At 36.6% G+C, this 21,138-nt stretch overlaps 1 pseudogene; it reads right to left on the reverse strand.

Annotated features, from left to right (window-relative positions):
• LOC129405955 (uncharacterized) overlaps positions 1–6,121 on the reverse strand; it is a 190,511-nt pseudogene extending 184,390 nt beyond the window's left edge.
• Between the last annotated feature and the right edge of the window lie 15,017 nt (positions 6,122–21,138).

Raw genomic sequence — 21,138 nt, forward strand, 5'->3', positions numbered from 1 at the left:
GCCAGGCGTTCTTTTGACGTCTCATGGAATCCAGTTGGTAACAGCTCTAGTCCAGCAGTCATCTCCAAATCGCATTATGTGTTTGGCCCATTTGATTTTCAGTGTCTTGGCTAACAAGACAATATCCCTGATTCTTGATCGTCGACAGAGGTCGGAACTCTGGATTCATTGTCTAACTTGAATGAAATGTGATATTCCAAGCATAGCACGTTAGATTCCTCTTTGGGAGAACCGAATAGTGTTCTATTTTTGTAGGGCTCAGGTCTCTGAGGTGTATGTTAGTGCATGAAGAACAGTGGAGTCAAAAAGATGTGCCTGGAGCCGGAGGTTCTTCATCCTCTTAACAACTTCTTCAATGCTCTTGAAGGCATTCCACGCTGCTCTCTTCCTCCTGCGCACTCAGGTGCCAGGTCGTTTGTCATGTTGAGTTCTCGACCTAGGTACACATAATTGCTGCATTTGAAGAGGTTTGTTTCATTGAGAGCAAATGGAATGTCAGGAACTAGTTTGTTTCTCATGAACATTATTTTCGTGAGATTCAGCTGCAATCCGACCTTTCCACACTCATGGTCAAAGTCGGCCAGCATTTGTGCCACTTGACTAATAGTTGGTGTTATTAAAATGATGCCATCAGCGAAGTGGAGGTAGTGTAGTTACCGACCATCTAATTTAACTCCCATTCTTTCCCCTTCCAGTCATCACATAATGTTCTTGAGGGTGGCACTGAAGAGTTTCAGTGAAATGGTATCGCCCTGCCAAACCCCTCAATTCCTTGTAGAATAGTGAGATCCTGGTGATGAATCCATAATACAGCTCACAGAGGATCCAGATGTATTGAGTTTGAACACCCTATTTGGATAGGGATTCGATGATCGCTTCAGTCTCACCAGAATCAAAATCATCAGGCCTTCTTTAAATCAATGAACATTAGACAAAGCAGCATCTTGAACTCTTGCGAAACAACAATGAGCTTGGCCACCTTGTGGAAATTTTCAATCATGCTGAATCCTTTTCAGAACCTGGCTTGCTTGAATAGTTTTCCTTCATCTAGTGTTCTTCCGATCCTTTTCAGGATGACTTGAATGAATAACTTGTAGATGACAGATAACAGGAATATTGGGTGATAGTTGCCGATGTTGTGGATGTCTCTGTTCTTTTACAACAGAACAATCCTGTTGGTTTTCCATTGGGACAGAACCTTGCATTCAGACAGGTAGCATATGAAGAACTAAGCCAGTGTATTGATGAGACTGGTGGCAGGCAGATTCTTCAGGTGTTCGGGTCTGACCTTGTCTGGACCAGGTGCTGTATGTTTCTTTATCGATGAAATGGTGTGTTGGATTTTGGAAGCAAGAACTCTGGGACTGACATATCCATCCTTCAGAATTTGGTAGGTGGGCAGGTGGATGTAGCTATCTAAGAGATCCAAGTATAAGTCATGGATAATCTTTTCCATCACCCTTCTAGAAGATGTGATAGATCCATCAGGCTGCCTGAGGGCAGTCATCTTGGTCTTATAGATGACAAAGGACAGGCAGGCGTTGCAAGTACTTTTCCCTGCTTCTGCCATATCAGCCAACACTGCTGCTCTTCTCTCTTTAAGGTCTTCCTTTATCACTTCTCTGCATAGGTTAGACTTTAACTTGCGATTACCTGAGGCTGTCTCCAAACCATGTTGACGAATGAGATCGAGAGTTTCCGAAGACAGGTGTCATTTTGTGGCTTTCTCTCTCTCTCTCGGCATTCCTGGCACAATCATGGAGGTGCTGAACCAGTCAATTTTATTCCTCTTCAATGTTGTCAATGGCGGAATCTTCCCATATTGCTTGCAATAGTGCCAAAGAGCTCCCAGTTGGTGGTCATTCTGGGAGTTCTCTTCTTAAACTTGGCAGCCCTTTCTCTCTGCTTCATGAAGTAGAATTTCGCATGAAGTAGACGGTGAGCGGATCCCATTTGGAATTTTGGAACAACAGCGACATTGGTCAGGCAAAACCTTGATTGAATATGATGTGGTCAATTTTGTTGTGGAACTGTCCACTGGGAGACTCCCATGTCCAAGATTTAGATTGGAACTTCTAGAACTGCAAGTTATGATGGATGGCCTTTGTTGATATGATGAACTTGATCAAAATATATTTGACACTGTCAGACACATTCACCTTTCCATTAAATGCCTACCCTATCCCCCCCACGCACACACAATGCACACATTTTTTTCCTTACCATTCTTTTTTTTTTTTTTGCTTTTTGGGTCACACCCAGTGGTGCACAGCGGTTACTCCTGACTCTGCACTCAGGAATCACCCCTGCCGGTGCTCAGGGGACCATATGGGATGCTGGGAATCTTACCCAGGACGGCCGCGTGCAAGGCAAATGCCCTACCTGCTGTGCTATTGCTCCAGCCCCCCCTTACCATTCTTAAAGCTAGAATATTTAACTATCCTGACTCACTCAGTGAGAATGAATGAGTCAGAATAGTTAAACTAAGAATATTTTATTCATTATATGATTCTTATTGGTATCGTTACATGTCAAAATGGACTTTGGCAACACCTTTGAATCTCTTTTATAAGATAATAAACCTACTCATGATAAATCTAAGCCCATGGTTTAAACATATCCTAATGGCCCTACCACTTCCATTATAAGTTTTGAGGTTTAAGGTTTTTACGTATAAGTTTGGAGGTGAGCAATAAAGATGTGCATGATACAGAAAAAGGATTTAGCTTGGAATTTAGAATGTTATTTCCACCTTAAAAAATTAACCTGGGTTATGCTTAATTATTCTACAGAAATTTTAGTTACCACACATTCAAGATGAAGGAAATTATACCTGCCTCACTATCTTGTTGACAGGATTGCATAAGAAAATTCATGGGAAATCAAGCAGCAAATTCATAGTCTAAGGCATTAGAATAGGCAATAAGATCTGCATTTTATTTGAATGCCAAATTCCAGTCATGTTTAAAGTAGATAAAATCTTAACCCAACTGTCAAAAGTTTTCAAAAAGAAAACATCAAAATGATATCTTCTTGAATTTTAATATTCCTCTTTGAATTTTATGATTCATCAATCTTCAAAGTGTTTATTTGTATAGCTCACTGATGTTCAGGATATCAGAGCTCTTAAGTATGATTTCTAAAGTTTGGAAAGAAACAAAATTCCTAACTCTAGCCAAAGGAAAGCTAAAAATAAAACAATAAGACAGAAAGACATATTTCTGGAATAGGAGATGCTTTCATAAGATTCACATCAATAAAATAGTTCAAAATGTGAAATAAAATACTCCTAATTGGACTATATTGTTGTGAATTGAAGGGTGATTTTGAATAGTATAATGAGACCACTGTATTCCATTACTTGTTTTCAATGTAAGAAAACAAGAGTGCTTTACTGTTTGCTATGTGGTAGCACAGTAATATTTACTAACTAATGTAGTTCTCACACCAATTCTTGGAGATAGCTGTTTCCACATAAACCCAGAATTTTTAGTGACCTCCCAATTATAACATGGGACATAGACCCAAACATTCTGATCCAGTATTCTTGCTCTTAACTGGCGAGTTTGTGGCAAGATACTTGACGTTTCTAAATTACATTGTGACAATCTATTAGAACCCACTCTGAATCTGCTGTACCCAACTACTCATAGTACATACTCCATTTGTGGATTATACACTTTGCATGGAGGCCGCTTGCTCCAGGTGTCCACAAAGCACACCTGTTATCTTCCTTTCTTTCATGCAGACACCTCTCAAGTCCTTTTTTTCCTTTGCTAATATCTTACCTGACATATATATATGTATATATATATGTATATATATATGCACATATATACATATAGAGCACTGTTGTCTGGTTGTTCATCAATTTGCTTGAGCAGGCACCAGTAACATCACTATTATGAGACTTATTGTTACTGTTTTTGGCATATTAAATACGCCATGAGTAGCTTGCCAGGTTCTGACATGCAGGCGGGATACTCTCAGTAGTTTGCCAGGCTCTCCGAGAGGGACAGAGGAATCGAACCCGGGTCAGCCACATGCAAGGCAAACACTCTTATGCTGTGCTATCGCTCCAACTTACACATACATACATATATAAATATATACATACATGTGTATATGTATGTATGTATGCATGCATAAATATGTGTGTATATATATTCAAATAATGATTTCTGCTTTTCTGGCTGTTGTCGAGAGGAAGATACCAAGGCCCTGGTAATAGGTGCTGGGAAAAACAGTGTCTGAAACTGAAACCAACCTGAAGACATGGAGAACTTTGACACAATACACACACAAAACCATGATCCCTGGAAAACCATAAAAATGAAGAATTCCAGGTCCAAGGTGGTTGGATCCTTAGAGGAAAAGTATGCCTCTCCCTAGGAGGAGAAACTCCACCATGAAATAAAGGCAATACAAAGAATATTAAAATATCACCAACCATCAACTACTCCATCCGTGTCTTGCCAGCCATCCTCCCAACAGACCTGGGGGACCAGTAGGAGAGTTGAATTTGGGAAAAATGTATATAAACTAACTTGGCAGAGAAGGTGATATACACATGCCGCTCACACACAGGTGGCCCACATCTCTCCTCTTGAGATTTATACTTTCAGATTTTAATGTACATTTCCCCATTTGGGGAAATAGTTGGCACACTTGTGTTTGGGTATTATCTGGCTCTCTATTCTTGAGAAATTTGTGCTGTCTCTACATTTGAAAATCTACCTCTCTCCTCTCTCTTTATTTCTCCAATTAATTTGTTTTACTTCACTCTTTGTGGCTTTTCCACCCTCGGAATTCTGGGCGGAGTCAAGGAAGTGCTGAACCAGTCGATCATATTCCTCATCGATATTGTCAAGGATGGCATCTTCCCACGTTGCCACAATAGTGCCAGAGAGCTCCAACTTGGTGGTCATTCTGGGAGTTCTCTTCTTAAGTTTAAACTTTGCAGACCTTTCTCCCTGCACTGTAGAATTCTACTGAAGTAGAATTTTTCGTGAAGGAGATGGTGGTCCAATCCCCTTAGGAGTTTTGGGACAACAGCTACATTGGTCAAGCAAAATCTTAAATTGATTATGATGTAGTCAATTTCATTGTGGAACTGTCCACCAGGAAACTTCCATGTCCAACGTTTAAATCCGGCCTTCTGGAACTGTGAGTTACCATGGATGGTCTTGGTTGACATGATGAAATCAGACAGTTTCTCACCCTATTCATTCCATTCTATGTCATGAGACCTATTGTGCAATTCTTCGGGCGACCTTCTTGGTTCTATCTTGGCATTAAAATCACCAACAATGATCTTATAGAAGGTGTGATCTTCTTTATAGAACTTCTCCAACTCCATGTGGAACTTCTCAATTTCTTCTTCATCATAGTTGGATGTTGGTGCATAGAGGACGAAGATAGAAACTGCCAGCAGTGAGCCACATATACTCAAGCATTATCATTCGATTCAGGTTGTTAGACATTCAAATGAATATTGATTCATGGTCAAGTTTGTGTTGACAAGGAAACTGATGCCACCAATGCCTCTGTGGTCACATGTTCCGAGAAACAGTTCTTCTCCAGTGTTGAAAAAGGTTTGATGTGATTGATGCCTTCCATTTTGGTCAGACCAATGATGTCATACTTGATCCTTTATGCTTGCACCATCAGGTCCTTGATGGATGCTTCCAATGCCAGCATATGTGCGTTTAAAGTACAGTCATTTTAGTCTTTCTTTGTTTTGGCAGTCTGTTTCTTCCATGAGATTTTATCAGCCTCTCCTTGCTCAACCATCTTAATGCTGCTGTATTGAGGTCTCTTTCAGTGTCAGGCAAATGATGCCCAGTGTTGTTACTGTTTTGGACATATCAAATACACCACAAGTATCTTGCCAGGCTCTGCTAGACAAGGTCAGACCTGAACACCTGAAAAATCTGCCTCCAGTACTCGTCAATACACTGGCTTGGCTCTTCACATGCTACTTGTCTGTATGCAAGTTTCCGTCCCAATGGAAAACCAGCAGGACCGTTCTGTTGTACAAGAAGTGAGATATCCACAACATCGACAACTATCGCCCAATCTGCCTATTGTCCATCATCTGTAAGTTATTTACTTGAGTCATTCTGAATAGAATAGGCAGAACACTAGATGAAGGACAACCATGTGAGCAAGCCGGGTTCCGAAAAGGATTCAGCACTATCGACCATATCCACAGAGTGACCAAACTCATTGAAGTTTTGCAAGAGTTCAAGATGCCTCTCTGTCTAATGTTCATCGATTTAAAGAAGGTCTTTGATTCTGTTGAGACTGAAGTGGTCATCGAAGCCCATCAGTTTCCTAGCCAAACAGGGTGTTCAAACTCAATACATCAAGATCTTCCATGAATAGTATTATGATTCACCACCAGGATCTCACTATTCTACAAGGAAATGATCATTGTCATGAAGAGAGGGGTTTGGCAGAGTGATACCATTTCACCAAAACTTTTCATTGCCATCCTGGAGAATGTCATGCCATGATTGGAATGGGAAGGAATGGGAGTGAAGATAGTCAGTCAGCAACTACACCACCTCTGCTTCACTGACAACATTGTTCACTGACACCAAACATTAGCCAAGTGGAGCAAATGCTGGCCAACGTCAACAACGAGTGTGGAAAGGTCCGACTGCAGCTGAATCTCAGCAAAACAATGTTCATGATAAACGAACTTGTCCCTGACATTCCATTTGCCCTCAATGGAGCGAACATCTCCGAAAGCAGCAGCTATGTGTACCTGGGTCGAGAACTCAACATGAGGAACGACTTGGTGCCAGAACTGTGCAAGAAGAGAGCAGTGTGGACCATCTTCAAGAGTGTTGAAGAAGTGGCTAAGAGGACGAAGAACCTCCAGATCCAGGCACATCTTTTAGACTCCACCATTCTTCCTGCACTAACATACACCTCAGGGACCTGGGCCCTATGAAAACAGGATGAGAACGCTATTTGGGTATCCCAAAGAGGAATGGAAAGAGCTATGCTAGAAGTGTCATGTTACACTCAAGTGAGAAAAGGAATCCGGAATTCCTACCTCCGTTGACGGTCAAGGATCAGAGACACTATCTCCCTTGCCAAGGCATCAAAAATCAGATGGACCAGACACGTAATGCGATTCAGAGATGAACACTCGACTAGAACTGTTACGGACTGGATTCAATGAGACGTCAAAAGATCACATGGCTGCCCACCAAGGAGATGGCCAGGCTTCTTCTTCAAAACCCCGAATGAATGGTTTGAGGTTCTTCCTGTTCCTGGAGCAAGCAGATATCATTGGGCTACACTAGCACGCAACAGGGACAAATTGAGATGTTACTGGTGCCCGCTCGAGCAAATCGAAGATCAACGAGATGACATGTGATACAAGAGATACAAGTGATGCTTCACTCTTTGTCTCTTCCTGGATTTTTTCCTTCAGTGAAGGAAATTCAAAGGACCCTGAAAAGCCTTGGTAAAACTTAGGCTTCACTTCCTCTTGTGCAAAAGGTAATTTTTCTCTACAGCCCAAAGTCATGTTTCCCTGAGAAATTGGGTGGCAAGTGATAATCTTATGCACCATGAGGAGCAATGGATCTCAGGCATGTGGGCTGGTGAGATATGAGTATCCATCCATGCAGGGACTTGTCACAAACTTCCATCAGTCCTGAACTTCCCAGGCACTTCCCTAGGTGACCCAGATAGGAAAAGGAAAGCAGCACATTTCCTTCTCAAAGCTGTCACCTCTCTCCTCTTCACTTCACAAAAACCACATGGGAATCCTACCCCGTGCTGATGGTCATCGAGTCTACCACTGACAATAATACCACATAATAAACTCACAGACCTTATTTTGTCTTTTTCATTATTTTGATAACTAATATCTAAATAAATGACTGGTATTGCAGACATTTCAACTTAAAATGAGTGAAAAATTGGTCATGGAATAGACATTATACTTGCAGCTTTGAATACATTATTTTATCTTCTCTGAAAATACATAGCATGGGTATCATCATTCCACTTCTTACACTGGGGGAATAAGATTCAAATATATCAAGTAAATGTAGCAGATGCAGATAAGTACAATCTGAATCAGTATTGAATTTAGGTTCTTATGATTTTAGAACTCCCACTGTTTCCATTACTCACTTCTGCTTTCTAATTATTTTGAATCAAAGTCTTTGAGTACTGAATGAAAAATGAATACTTTTATCTCCTTCTAAGTTGCTATTTTATGGCATAACATCAATTTTAGTATGAGATAGCCATTAAACTTAGTCTGTAGTTTTACAAGGGTGTATCTTCAAACCATTAGAAACAAAGCTCTGATTGTATTTTGTAATATGCTTTCATCTATCTTAAGAACTCTAAAGAGATATTCAATTTAAGCTCTTCATTAAAAAATAATGTAGATGCTACAATGCACATATATCCTTAACCTTAAAGTATATTGTTAAGACTTTTCATAAAAGCGAATTGAAAGTTTACTCCAAAAGCGGCCACATATATCTCTGCCTCATCCAGGAGAAAGAAATGTTTCTTTTTCTCTTGTCCTCCAAATTTTATTTTATGAAGTCTTTATGTTCTTGAATATTGCCATGATATTTTCCTGGGAATTTCCTGTAAGTAGTCTCCTAATTGCTAGACACTAAACTCATTTTGGGGAACAACCATAAATCATCACTTTTTTTTTATTAGAATGCACATTTGGTTTAAGATAATGGTCATGTGATGTGATAAGTGGAAATGCATTTTTATCTGAAGTATTTTTGTGGCTACAGTTGGTAGAGGATGAAATGAGAAGCTAATGCATTCAAAGAAATAACTTATCCATTATTCCCAGTAAAACTTTGGTAAATTGACTACATCCAACTCTAAGAAAGTTTTAAAACATTCATTGGTGATGGTATGTTGATTCTTAGAAGTCTAATTAGAAAAGTAAATTTATAAATATAAAGTTTCCCCAAGTATTGAAGAAAGAATTAACACTAATTAAATAAAAAATCTTTCAGAAAATCAGAAAAATAAGTTTATTACCATTTTGTTTAAGGACAGCATCTTCGATACTATATTTTATCAGGGCTATATGAAAATTATAGGCTTTTACGAATCTCATAAATATACATACAATATAGGCATCTAAGTCCAGTGATATATAAAAAGAGTCATATATCCTGGCAAAATTGAGTTTAATATATGAATAAAAAATATGTTAAAATTTGAAAATGTATCACATTAACAAGAAAAATATTAAACAAATTAATAAATGTTGGTAAGGCATTTAGCAAAAGTCAACTTACATATATCAATTATCATATATCAATTATGAAAGTAATAAAGCCTTATTAGCGCGTATGCTGAAAATATTTAAAATTTACTTTCTAGCAACTTTCAAATGTAGCTTATAGAGCATTGCTAATATAGTCATGGTGCCAGCATGAGATTCACTACATTTTTCTGTCTTATCACTGGCACCCTTCGATCAACATCTTTTTCTTGCACCCAAAGCCAGCATATCTGACAACTATCACTGTAACACTGTCACTATCATCCCATTGCTCATAGATATGCTCAAGAGGGCACCAGTAACGTGTCCATTGTGAGACTTGTTACTGTTTTTGGCATATAGAATATGCCACAGGTACTTGCCAGGCTCTACCCTGCGGGCAAGTTACTCTCAGTAGCTTGCCAGGCTCTCCAAGAAGGGCAGAGGAATCGAACCCAGATCGGTGGAGCTGTACCAGCTGCGCTATTGCTGTACCAGCTGCGCTATTGCTCCAGCCCTCTGACAGCCATAGTTATTTCATTCCCACAAGTTGTTCTAGATTTCGCATGCAAATTAGACTGTACATTATTGGTCTTCCTCTGAATGACTTATTTAACTTAGCAAAAATGTCCTGAATATTGTTCCACTTTCTCCTAAGTGATAGGGTCTTGTTTAACATTGAATATTGATAGCCTTATCTATCTATAATTACATTTTCTGCACCATTTGTCACTCATTAATCAATTCATAGTTATAAGTATGTCTCGCTCCAGTAAATAATTGTAAAATGAATGTGAATGGTAAGACCCTTAAAAATATTGATTTCATTTTAATTGTGTATATATTTGGAGAGAGGACTGCTAGATAATATGATAGTTCTATTTTTTTCAAATTTTGAGAGACATGTATACTCTTTTCAATAGATATTGCATTAACTTAAACGTTTGCTCTTAATGCATGCAAATTACCCTTATATCATCAACATATTACTCCCTGTCCTTTAGAGAATAGACATTTTAATCATGGTGAGGTAGTTAATACCTTATTATAATTGTCCCCCCACCAATTTCTTGTGGTTCTATTATATATTTTAAATAATTAGTGACATTGGACACCTTTTTTGTACGCATGTCAGTCATTTGCATGTTTCTTTTGAAGATTTAAAAAAGCACTTGGACATGCTTTAATAATATTTTTGTTCCTTTATTTCTCACTATTGACCTGTTTGATGTCCTTATATGTTTGGTACGTTATCCTTTTATCTGATATATGGTGTTTTCTGGGATGTTCAGATGGGCCACACCAGGCTGTGCCAAGGACCTCCTGCTAGATCTGTGATCCAGAATTATTACTGGGGGAGTTAGGGAACCAATCATCATACACGGCGCAGTGCCAAGGACTAAACCAAGGAGAGTCAGTCATATGAACTGAGAGCATCTCAATGCCTGGGCTATGTCTCCAATCCAAAGACAGATATTTCAATTTTTTTTCTCTAATTCCAATGGTAGCCTTTTTATTTTGTTGCTTCTATCACTGATTAAAGGCATTGGGGGAGAAAATGGGGGCTTATTCAGATTTTTATCTTCACAAGAGTTGACTTTCATATTTATCATTCAATAAATAATAGGACTATAACATTCAATAAACACCAATTCTGACCCAGGAAATATCATTTATGTTTGACTTCCTTCCAAATTAAAACATTCCTCTGATCAGCTGCCCAGTGAAATAAAGTTGCCTTTTGACAGTCCTTAGTCCCTCCCCTCTGATCTTTTGTATACAGAAATGTGGATGAGAACTTTAGTACTAGCTAAAAGCATTTCTTTGCAGCCTTCCCTAAGTCTTCACTTAGCCTAAACACTTTCCACTGAAGCCTCTTTGAGCTGAAGTGGGTGCTGCTGAAATTAAAGCTTGCAAAAGATCTTGAAGCAAAATAAATAAAACCCATCCATCCCATGAAAGCTAACAGTCTAGGGAAGGTGCAAGTGCAAAAGTTTCCTTAAGAGACCCTGCTCTGTGAATTTTATTCTTTTGGACTTCCAAGTGAAAATACTTACGGGAATGCCTGGAGTAACTACTGATCAAATACAGTGATTTCCCTTTCCTGTGATTTTTCAAACTTCAGTCGTATGAACTTTGATTTCCAAAGCTCTTTAAGAATTGCACAATGTCAGCTGTGAATTTTGAACTGGAATGTCTTTCTCCTGAAGGCTTCAGACTTCAGAATGCTTCCAGCTCAGATATTACTTTAACCGGTTTGACTGAACTCTCTGATGATTCTGGTCAGTTGGAACTTCTGCACTCCAGATCTGTCCCGACTGGTAAGCTGATCTTTACATTGATACCTTTAAGTATCTTAAACTAGCTCTCCACTTCTTTCATCTGAAATTTATAAAAAGTAAAATTTGATATCACCTACTTTTTGATAGCATAACTGATATCAATTTCATTTTCTTGAATTACTGTTCCCAAAATATAGAAGTAGACTTCTGAAAGAATGGAGGGTATTTTTTAAATAAAGTGATGTCAGAAAACTCTTCGAATGAACTCAGAAAAAGGCTTATAATGAAGTAAACTTTTCTCTTCTGAGGTTCAGATCAATAAAGGCTTAGGTTTGTGAGATTCTTTTTCTATTATTGTTATTGTTTTGTTTGAGATGACTTTCAAGTTATTTTCCTTTATATTGTTATATTAAGGATATTATATAATTTATTTTCTCATTAAAAACAAAGGCACTGTTTATCAAGTTATCACTAGGATTCTTTATAAATGATACTTTCAATGAACTTTATTTTGAGTTATATCTTTTTGATAGTTATAGGTATTTTTTATACTTGTTCTGTCATTTTGAGGGAAGAATATTGTTACTGATAGTTGTATCCATTAAAAATTGTAATGGTTTGGCTTGCAGTGAACAGCCGTGAAATATCAAAGTAACTTTAAAAGAAACTTAGTAACTCTCGTTTTTACTGGACATTGACTTTTGCCTCTCAAATACTTCAGAAATGTTAAAACATCTACTTATAATCACAAATTTTCCAAGAGAGTTGGGACATTTATTTATTATGAGATGTTTGAAAAGATGATATGTACAACCCCCAACTAAGCCTTCCATTTCATATTCATAGAATAAATTGTATCATAAAATTTACCTTAAAATTTGCTTTATAGTTTACTCAGTTACGAAAAACAGTGACATACATTTATTTTGTAAAGTTTTTTTTCAATTATAAGAAAAGAGATTTCTATGGTATCTTTTCTTGATAGTCTTATTTGGTACCAAACTTATTTCATGAAAGTGGAAAACTCAGTTCTTTACAAAAAGATCACAGTTTTATCTAGTAGATATGGATAGGAAAGAGCAATATAAACAATGTATTTGCCAGTTCAGTTATGTTTATATACCTATGTCTTTTTCACCATTTATTTAATTTTAATCAGCTTTGTCATGGCACAAATATTCCATTAGATTCAACTGTTATCTTCATTCAATTGTCTCACCTATTATATGACTTCAATATCAACCCTTTTCCTGACAGTGACTCAAATTCAATAGGTATACTCTAAACTCCTAAAAAACATTTCCATCTTACATCCTTGATTTCGTCAACAACCTTGTCATCCACTTGTTTCAATTTAAAGTTCAATTTATTTGTATGCATTCTGCCCTTTTGTTCACCTTCTTAATACCAGTCCTCTATAGGGTGCTTGGCAATATGAACTTCTTACAAATATGATTCACTGACTACCTGCTTATGGATTTAAAGATTGACCTTCATCATTTCCTCTGGTGCATGCAACTGTTCAGACTTTATTTTATCAGTCTCCATATTTTTATAATAAATCTTTCTCACATTGTCAGCCTAGTGCTTCCTGAACACATTTGTCCACATTCATTCCAAATTTCAGCTGGAAAGAGAGCTTAATGGCTGAGAGCATGTTTTTAATGTGAGACTCTGGATTTGATTCCCATCACAGAATCATCTCCTATTCTGAGGTGGGAGTAAAAAGCCAGGAACAAGTCCCATGCAATTCAACCCACCCAAAATCTTTCTACTTCTCTGTGTGACTATGTTATAAATATGATGCTCTAAGATCTCAATTTGTGTATCAAAAACATAAGCATTGACAGTAGTATAAGCCATGTTAGTCTCTCCAGTCCCACGTCACCTCAATTTTATAAAAAGACAAATGCAAAAAAATCTAAATTTTTAATAAAAATTTTTCAACTCATGTAACATGTAAGAATGTTTTCTTCTTTCCAATCAATATTCATTTTTTAAAAAAATCACTAATGATTTACCTCTTATTCTATGCTAAGATTAATTAATAAATTATGATTTTTCCAAAATTTTTGGTTAGCTCTGCATAAATAATTTTTCTGTTCCTAAATGATAAAGATCATATTTTATTAAAATGCTATGCATTTTACTGGCAGAAAGATAATTCATACATGTGTTTACTTAGCACACGGAGATGTTAAATATAGACTTCCAAAGAATTCAATTTTATTTGGTTGTCTATAAATTTTCTTTCAAAAATTGATTTTTCTCATGGATGGTTAGATAACTGCCTGTATTATAAAGTAGAGTTGTAATCAATATGTAGTCTATAATTCATCAAATAACAGCCTCTAAAAAAATAATTATCATAAAACTTTTTATTGTAATGGATATTACAACATTTTTTAGAGTTTCACAATACAAGCAACTTAAAAATTATGTGGCTAAACTTTAATAATACCAGAACTGGAGAGAGACTACAGCAATTTGGTTATGTGCCTTGCAAGCCACCAACCAGGATCCAATCTTTGGCACCACATATGGTCCCCAGGTCCTCCCAGTAGTGATCCCTGAATGCAAAGCCAGTGTACGGCATGGTGTGGCCCAAAATAAAAATAAATAAAGCAATTTAAGGATGAGTAAAGAGAGGTTTCTAAAATCTCAGGGCTAGGACGAAATGGAGATGTTACTGAGACTGTTCAAGAAAATTGACAATCAACTGAATGATGATGATGATGATGATGATGATGATGATGATGATGATGATTACATAATTTGAACCCTTCTAAATGGAACACTTTGTAATTTCTTGAAGAATTCTTCCAGTGGTTTGATGTTGGAAAAATAAATTTAAAAACTCAAATGAAGTAATCTGAGAATGCTAACAATAACAACAACAACAAAAAGATTATGCTTAGCAATATAGGATTGCACCATAGCCAAGCTCTTAACATCTCTTCAGAATGATTTTTTTAAATGTCTAGAAGAGATTCATTCATATGGCGGTCACCAACAAGTTTAAAAATAACTTAATGAAAACAATTGGATATACTGCATAACCAATGAACAAGGTAAAAGCAAAAATGCAAAATAGATAGATAATGCTTCAATCTGTAGGTAATTTATAACTATGGAAGTCAAGACAGAAAAACCCTATATAATTTGCCAGTATTTTGCATTTAATTTTCACAATCATGCAGGATCAAATAATTTGACTACTCCCATTTATACAAATAAACTGCATATGTTAGTGACATTTTACAGTAGGATGTTAGTGAACAGAAAACCAAAGACCCAGACTCTCTCCAACTCCAAATCTCATTCATAATCCATGACAACATGTGTATTTCTTAAATACAATGTGTAAATACTACTGTTACCATATAACATGGTCTTACGTCAATAATGAAGGACAAAACCAGCAATATCTATCTTTTTAATGCTTATGATAAAATCTTGATATTCTAATTCCAATTTGACCTATAATAATGGTCTTTGGGTATGGGAGTGGTGGGGGGGTGCTCCTGAATAAATTGGAGGTTTAATGGTCTCCAGATGTACTCCATGATGCATTAACACCTGTATAATTTCTCAGGTCTCCAATAATGTTTTTAATGAAGAAGTATTTTTGTAATTACCCATCAAGTCTTTGACATAGGTTTATATATTATGCACATAATTTGCTCTTTTCAAATAAAGAATGTTTGAGTTGATATATTTAGATAAAAATGTATTATTAAATAATCTTATAATAATGTAAAATATCTATTAAAACATGTTCACATATTAATTATAAATGTTTATAATAAGTTTAAATGTGCTCTATACACTTCATGAGGGACTGTAAAATTATATAATAGTGATAATTACTTTTTCTTGTCTGGAATAAGATATTTATTCAAATGTTCTTAGTAAAATAAATCTAACTTTGATCACCCATTACTAAAATGAAACACATGATTGCCCTATGTGTTTTTTAAACCATGAAATACTGTCTATTAGACTTTTTTCTCTAAGTTTATATTCAAGAAAAATCTCCTCAAAGTGGTAATATACTATAGATACATAATACTATGTGGAGACCAAAAAATATATATTCTTTTGTTTTATTAGTAATTGAAGTTTAACTTGAAATGATTTATCAAAAAGTTATAAAACTACTTGCTTTTAAATATGTTGACTAAAATAAATGCCTTCATTTCTCATAGACTTTCTCTCTGTTTCTCTTTCTCTCTTTTATCTCTCTTCTCTTCTTTCTTTCTTTCTTCTCTTTCTGCTCTCCCTTTCTCTCTCTCTCTCTCTCCTTTCTTTCTTTTACTTCTGGTAGGACTCAGAGACCATAGAGGTAGAAGAAGCAGCCAGAAGTGACTGGCCATTCTGCTGAAATTCAAAACATGCTAATATCAGTAGGAGGAATATTCCCTTCTATTGTCATGAGTGCTATTATAATTTTATGAAGGAAGTTTTGCAGTGATTACATGTCACAGGAAATTTAATGCATTCCTTATAAGTATATGCAAAAAAATTAAATAAATTCTGTGTTCTTTGATCTTAAGATACAGGATGAAATTTGGAGGTCATTGTCTTTATAAAGTAAGCCCTTAAAATATCTACACTAGGACATTTTTACTAATAATCCCTGATCATAGTAATCAACAGAGACCTTTTCCCAGGCCTTCGTTCAGTGGTTGCCAATCCATTTTGACATGCTTCCAAACTTATTTGACCTAGCACCCACTTTTCAGAAAAAATAAAAATTACTCACCAACCCAGTGGAAATTTACCTTTTCCTTAAAAATAGACAAAAACACACAGAATACAAAGTTGCATAACAGGACACTACCCCCTGCTGGAATTTTCCAGCCCCCACCCCAACCCCAACCTAGGACAGTTTGTGCACTTTGAAGAACACCAAGTAATATGTTTGCTATTCTCCCTTTTTTTTTTTCATTGAATCACCATGACATATACAGTTATACATGATTGGGTTTCAGCCGTACTATGTTCCAGCACCCATCCCTTCACTGGTGTACATTTTACACCATCAATGTCCACAGTTTCCCTCCCCCTACGCCCTCCCCCAAGCCGGTCTCTATGACAGGTACTTTTCTTCTCCCTCTCTTCTCTCTCTTGTCTCTCTGACTCTCTCTGTCTCTCTGTCTCTGTCTCCGTCTGTCTGTCTCTCTCTCTCCCCATGCTTCTCTCTTCTCTGCTTTTTGTGACATTATTTTTTGAAATACAGGTATTGAAGTGTTATTATGTTTGTCCCTTTACCTCCTTTCAGCACTCAGTTCTTGTCTTGAGTGATCATTTCAAACTATCATTGTCATAGTGAACCCTTCTCTATGTTAACTGCCCTTGTCCCACCATTACCACCTGTGGCAAGCCTCTAAACATGGGCCAGTCCTCCTGGCTTTTGTTTCTATTGAACTTAGGTATTAGTCTCATACTATATTTTTTCATATCCCACCAATGAGTGTAATTATCTATGTCTGTTCCTTCCCTTCTCACACATTTAACTCAACATGATACTCTCCATGTCCATCCATCTATAAGCATAAAGCTCTCCTAGTCCTTTAGAAATAATATCATATTTCTCCTATATCAAGTTCCTTATTGATCCATTTATATGAATAAAACAGTGAAATGAAATAAATATCAATGTAAGATTCTTATTTTCTGCATTTAATATTGCACTTAAATGTTTTAGTTGTTAGATAATGAGTGTCACTTGCAATATAATTTTATAAAATAAAGAAACTCCCCAAGTATAATAGATAGCTTGTATTTCTCTTCTATTCCCCAAAGGAGGACTATCAGATAACTCTATGAGCAGAAGGAACAGAATTATTTCTTCCCACTATGACTTTACAGAGAGGCCAATTGATAGAAACTTTCAACTCCTTTGTGGAATATTTTAATGTAACTCTGATCTTTTAATGGCTCTGCCTAGAGGGCTTCAACTCATTCTCTCTCAAGAAGAGCAATCTATGTTCATTTAATATGCATACTTTGACTGCATTGGTAAAATGAAAAGTTAATGCTAATGTGATGTTGTAAAATGAAATAACCCCAACAATCATAATTTTTGTGAAACGCCTGCTGAAAATATTCTTTAAAAAGTTGAATAGATTTACTAAAATTAAGAGTGATGAATTTAAAAGTGTCTTTCTGATAATATTCAAGGGAGCACTAAGAGGACTATTGAAGACTATCCTACACAAGACCATATAAATCTACTAAGGTTCACTAAATTGTGTAGAGGTTGGAATTCACATAAAGATAAAGATAGACAAAAACTTAGGGGCATCTTTAATCAAAGTTTTCTTCTATCATATCTTCATCATACTAGACAAAATTATTTACTTTATTATTTCACATATCTGTATGTATATAGCATTACTACATATATTGATATATACAGTATTTACACACTATGAATATTAGACTATATGTATGTATATGAGCCACCAAACTATGATTTTTGACACTGTATTTTTATATGATAACAAACATAGAAAAAAGTATAATGCTTAGTTACTTGGACTAGACTACAATAGCAATTGCTTTATATATAAAAAAAAAATCAGAGTCCACAATGAAATGTTCATGATGAGATTCTTATATTGGAATGATAAAATGCAGCCACTGTCTTTAGCCATAAAGCTTTCTGGGAAGCAGTTTACAGAGAATACTTTCTAAAGTAGTGATTCTGGTTCTCATCTAACGTATCATAGAAATAATTTATGAGCAATTATAGAGAATGTACCTTACCACAGTTTTTAGTATTATCTCTATTAAAAATATACCTTTACAAAGATGTTCTAAGTATACAATAGATTCAGCATTCTCTTTTAATTCTCACCTAATTTTAATGCTTTTTAAGATGAGAGATGTTTGTTGCTACAGGAACATACTGTGAATTACTTAAACATTGCATTCATGTGACAAAATTATCCTTATTGATAAAAGTTATATTGTAGGGTCCACTAAAATGAATAAAACATTATAAAAGATAGCAGCTAATAAAATATAGTGTCAATAAGGCACCCACTTATGCATTAATACTAATTGGGTAACTATGTATGCTATGTAATTTGATACACACTTGCAAACATCATCATATATATGAATTTGTGGGTGAGTTTGTGTGTATGTGTGTGTCTCTGAGGGTTTACTCCCCAGGCTAATGGCAACCAAATTCTACCTGACATCACAGGCAGCACTGATATCCTTTGTCAAGGTCTTATCCGTGTAGTTATGGTCATTCTTTTAACTTTAGGAGAATCCCTCTTTTTTTAATTTTTATTTTTTATTATTAGTGGATCAACGTGAGGTACAATTACAGAGTTATAAACTTTCGTGTGTTCCCCTCACACAATGATCGAGTACCCATCCCTTCATCAGTGTCCATTTTCCACCAACAATAATCCCAGTATCCCTCCCACCATCCCCACCCTGCCCCCCCCACCCTGTCTCCCCCTGCCTCTGTGGTGGGGCATTCCCTTGTTATACCTCTTTCCTTTTTGGTGTTGTGGTCTGCAATAGAGGTATTGAGTGGCTATCATATTTGATCTATAGTCTACTTTCAGCACATCTCTCCCATCCTGAGCGGGTCCTCAGAACACCCTTTACCTGGTGTTACCTTCTCCATCTGATCTGTCCTCTCCCCCAGCATGTGAGTACAGCTTCCAAACCGTAGAGCTAACCTCCTGGTACGTATCTCTAATATTCTTGGGTATTAGTCTCCCATTCTATTACTTTATATTCCATAGATGAGTGCAATATTACTATGTCTGTCCCTCTCTTTCTGACTCATTTCACTTAACATGATACTTTCTATGTTGATCCACTTACATGCAAATTTCATGACTTCATCTTTCTAACAGCTGCATAGCATTCTGTTGTGTAGAAGTACCAAAGTTTCTTTAACCAGTCATCTGTTCTTGGGCACTCCTGTTTATTCTAGATTCTGGCTATTGTAAACAGTTCTGCAATTAACATATTAGTGCAGATGTAATTTCTACTATATTTTTTGCTTCTCCAGGATATATTCCCATAAGTGGTATTGCTGAGTCAAATGGGAGCTCAATTTCTAATCTTTTTGAGAAGTGTGCATACTGTTTTTCAAAAGGGCTGAACCAGTCGGCATTCCCACCAGCAGTAAAAGAGTCCTTTTTTCCCAACATGGTCTGGAAAGATAGTTGATACAATGTCTATCTTCCTGATTCTGTCGAGGTATGTTTTGTGGCCCAGCACATGGTCTATTCTGGAAAATGTTCCATGTGCACTGGAAAATAATGTGTATTCTTTTTTGGGGGGGGGTGAGAGGGAGATGTAAAGTCCTATATAGATATATTAGCCCTCTCTCTTCTATTTCTTCTTTCAAAGTCAGTATTTTCTTGCTGAGTTTTAATGTTCTTGATCTATCCAGAGGTGTTAAGGTGATGTTGAAGTCTCCAACTACTATTATGTTGCTCACAATGTCCTTCTTTAGGTCTATTAGCAGTTGTAGGTATGTAGCTGGTCCCTCATTGGGTGCAAATATGTTTAGGAGTGTTATTTCTTACTGCTGTACATATCCCTTGATTAATAAAAAATGTCTTTCACTGTCCCTTCTAATCTTTTTCAAACTGAAGTCTATGTTGTCAGATACTAGTGTGGCCACCACAGCTTTTCTGAGGGAATTATTTCCTTGCAGGATTGTTTTCCATCCTTTGACTTTGAGTCTGTATTTGTTTTCACTGTTCAGATGTGTTTCTTGTGGGAAGCAGAATTTTGGGTTCAGTCTCTGAATGCATTTTGCCACTCTGTGACTCTTAATTGGTGCTTTAAGACCATTGACACTGAGAGATATTTTTGTTATGGGGTTTTGTGCCATCTTTCTGTAGGAGTTTGTTGTGCTTGTAGGGATTTATCTTGTGTTACAGTAGCCCTTTTAGTCCTTTTAGGTTTGGTTTTGAGTCTATGAAGTTCCTGAGCTGTTGTTTATCCACAAAATACTGTATCGTTACTTCGAATTTGAGTTAAGAGTTTAGCCAGATAAAGTATTCTTAGTGAAGCATTCATTTCATTGAGTTTTTTTCACTATATCCTACCACTGCCTTCTGGCTTGGAAGGTTTCCTCTGATAGGTCTGCTGTGAATCTAAGGGGTGCTCATTTATATGTGATTTCCTTCTTTGACCTTGTTACTTGAAGTATTGTGTCTCTATTCGTGACATCCATCATTCTATGATATGTCTTGGAGTTTTGTTGTTAGGATCTCTTTTAGCTGGCACACTTTGGGCTCCTTGGATCTGCGTGCCTGTGTTCTCCAGCTCTGGGAACTTTTCAGCAATGATTTCTTTGACTGTGGCTTTTTCATTAGGGTTGTTTCCCTGTCCTTCTGGTACTCCAATGATCATCCTTGAAATCATCCCTTAGGACTCTGATCCTCCCTAGAGCTATATTGAGGTCTCTTCCATTGTTTGTTGTTGCCTGTAGGCTTCCTGAGGCTTTAAGCTCACTGATTCTGTCTTCAGCTATAGCCATTCTACTGTTGAGGGCACCCACTGAGTTTTCTATTTCATCTACCAAAT

This window comes from Sorex araneus, chromosome 6, assembly GCF_027595985.1.
Source record: "Sorex araneus isolate mSorAra2 chromosome 6, mSorAra2.pri, whole genome shotgun sequence".
NCBI classification, from domain to species: Eukaryota; Metazoa; Chordata; class Mammalia; order Eulipotyphla; family Soricidae; genus Sorex; species Sorex araneus.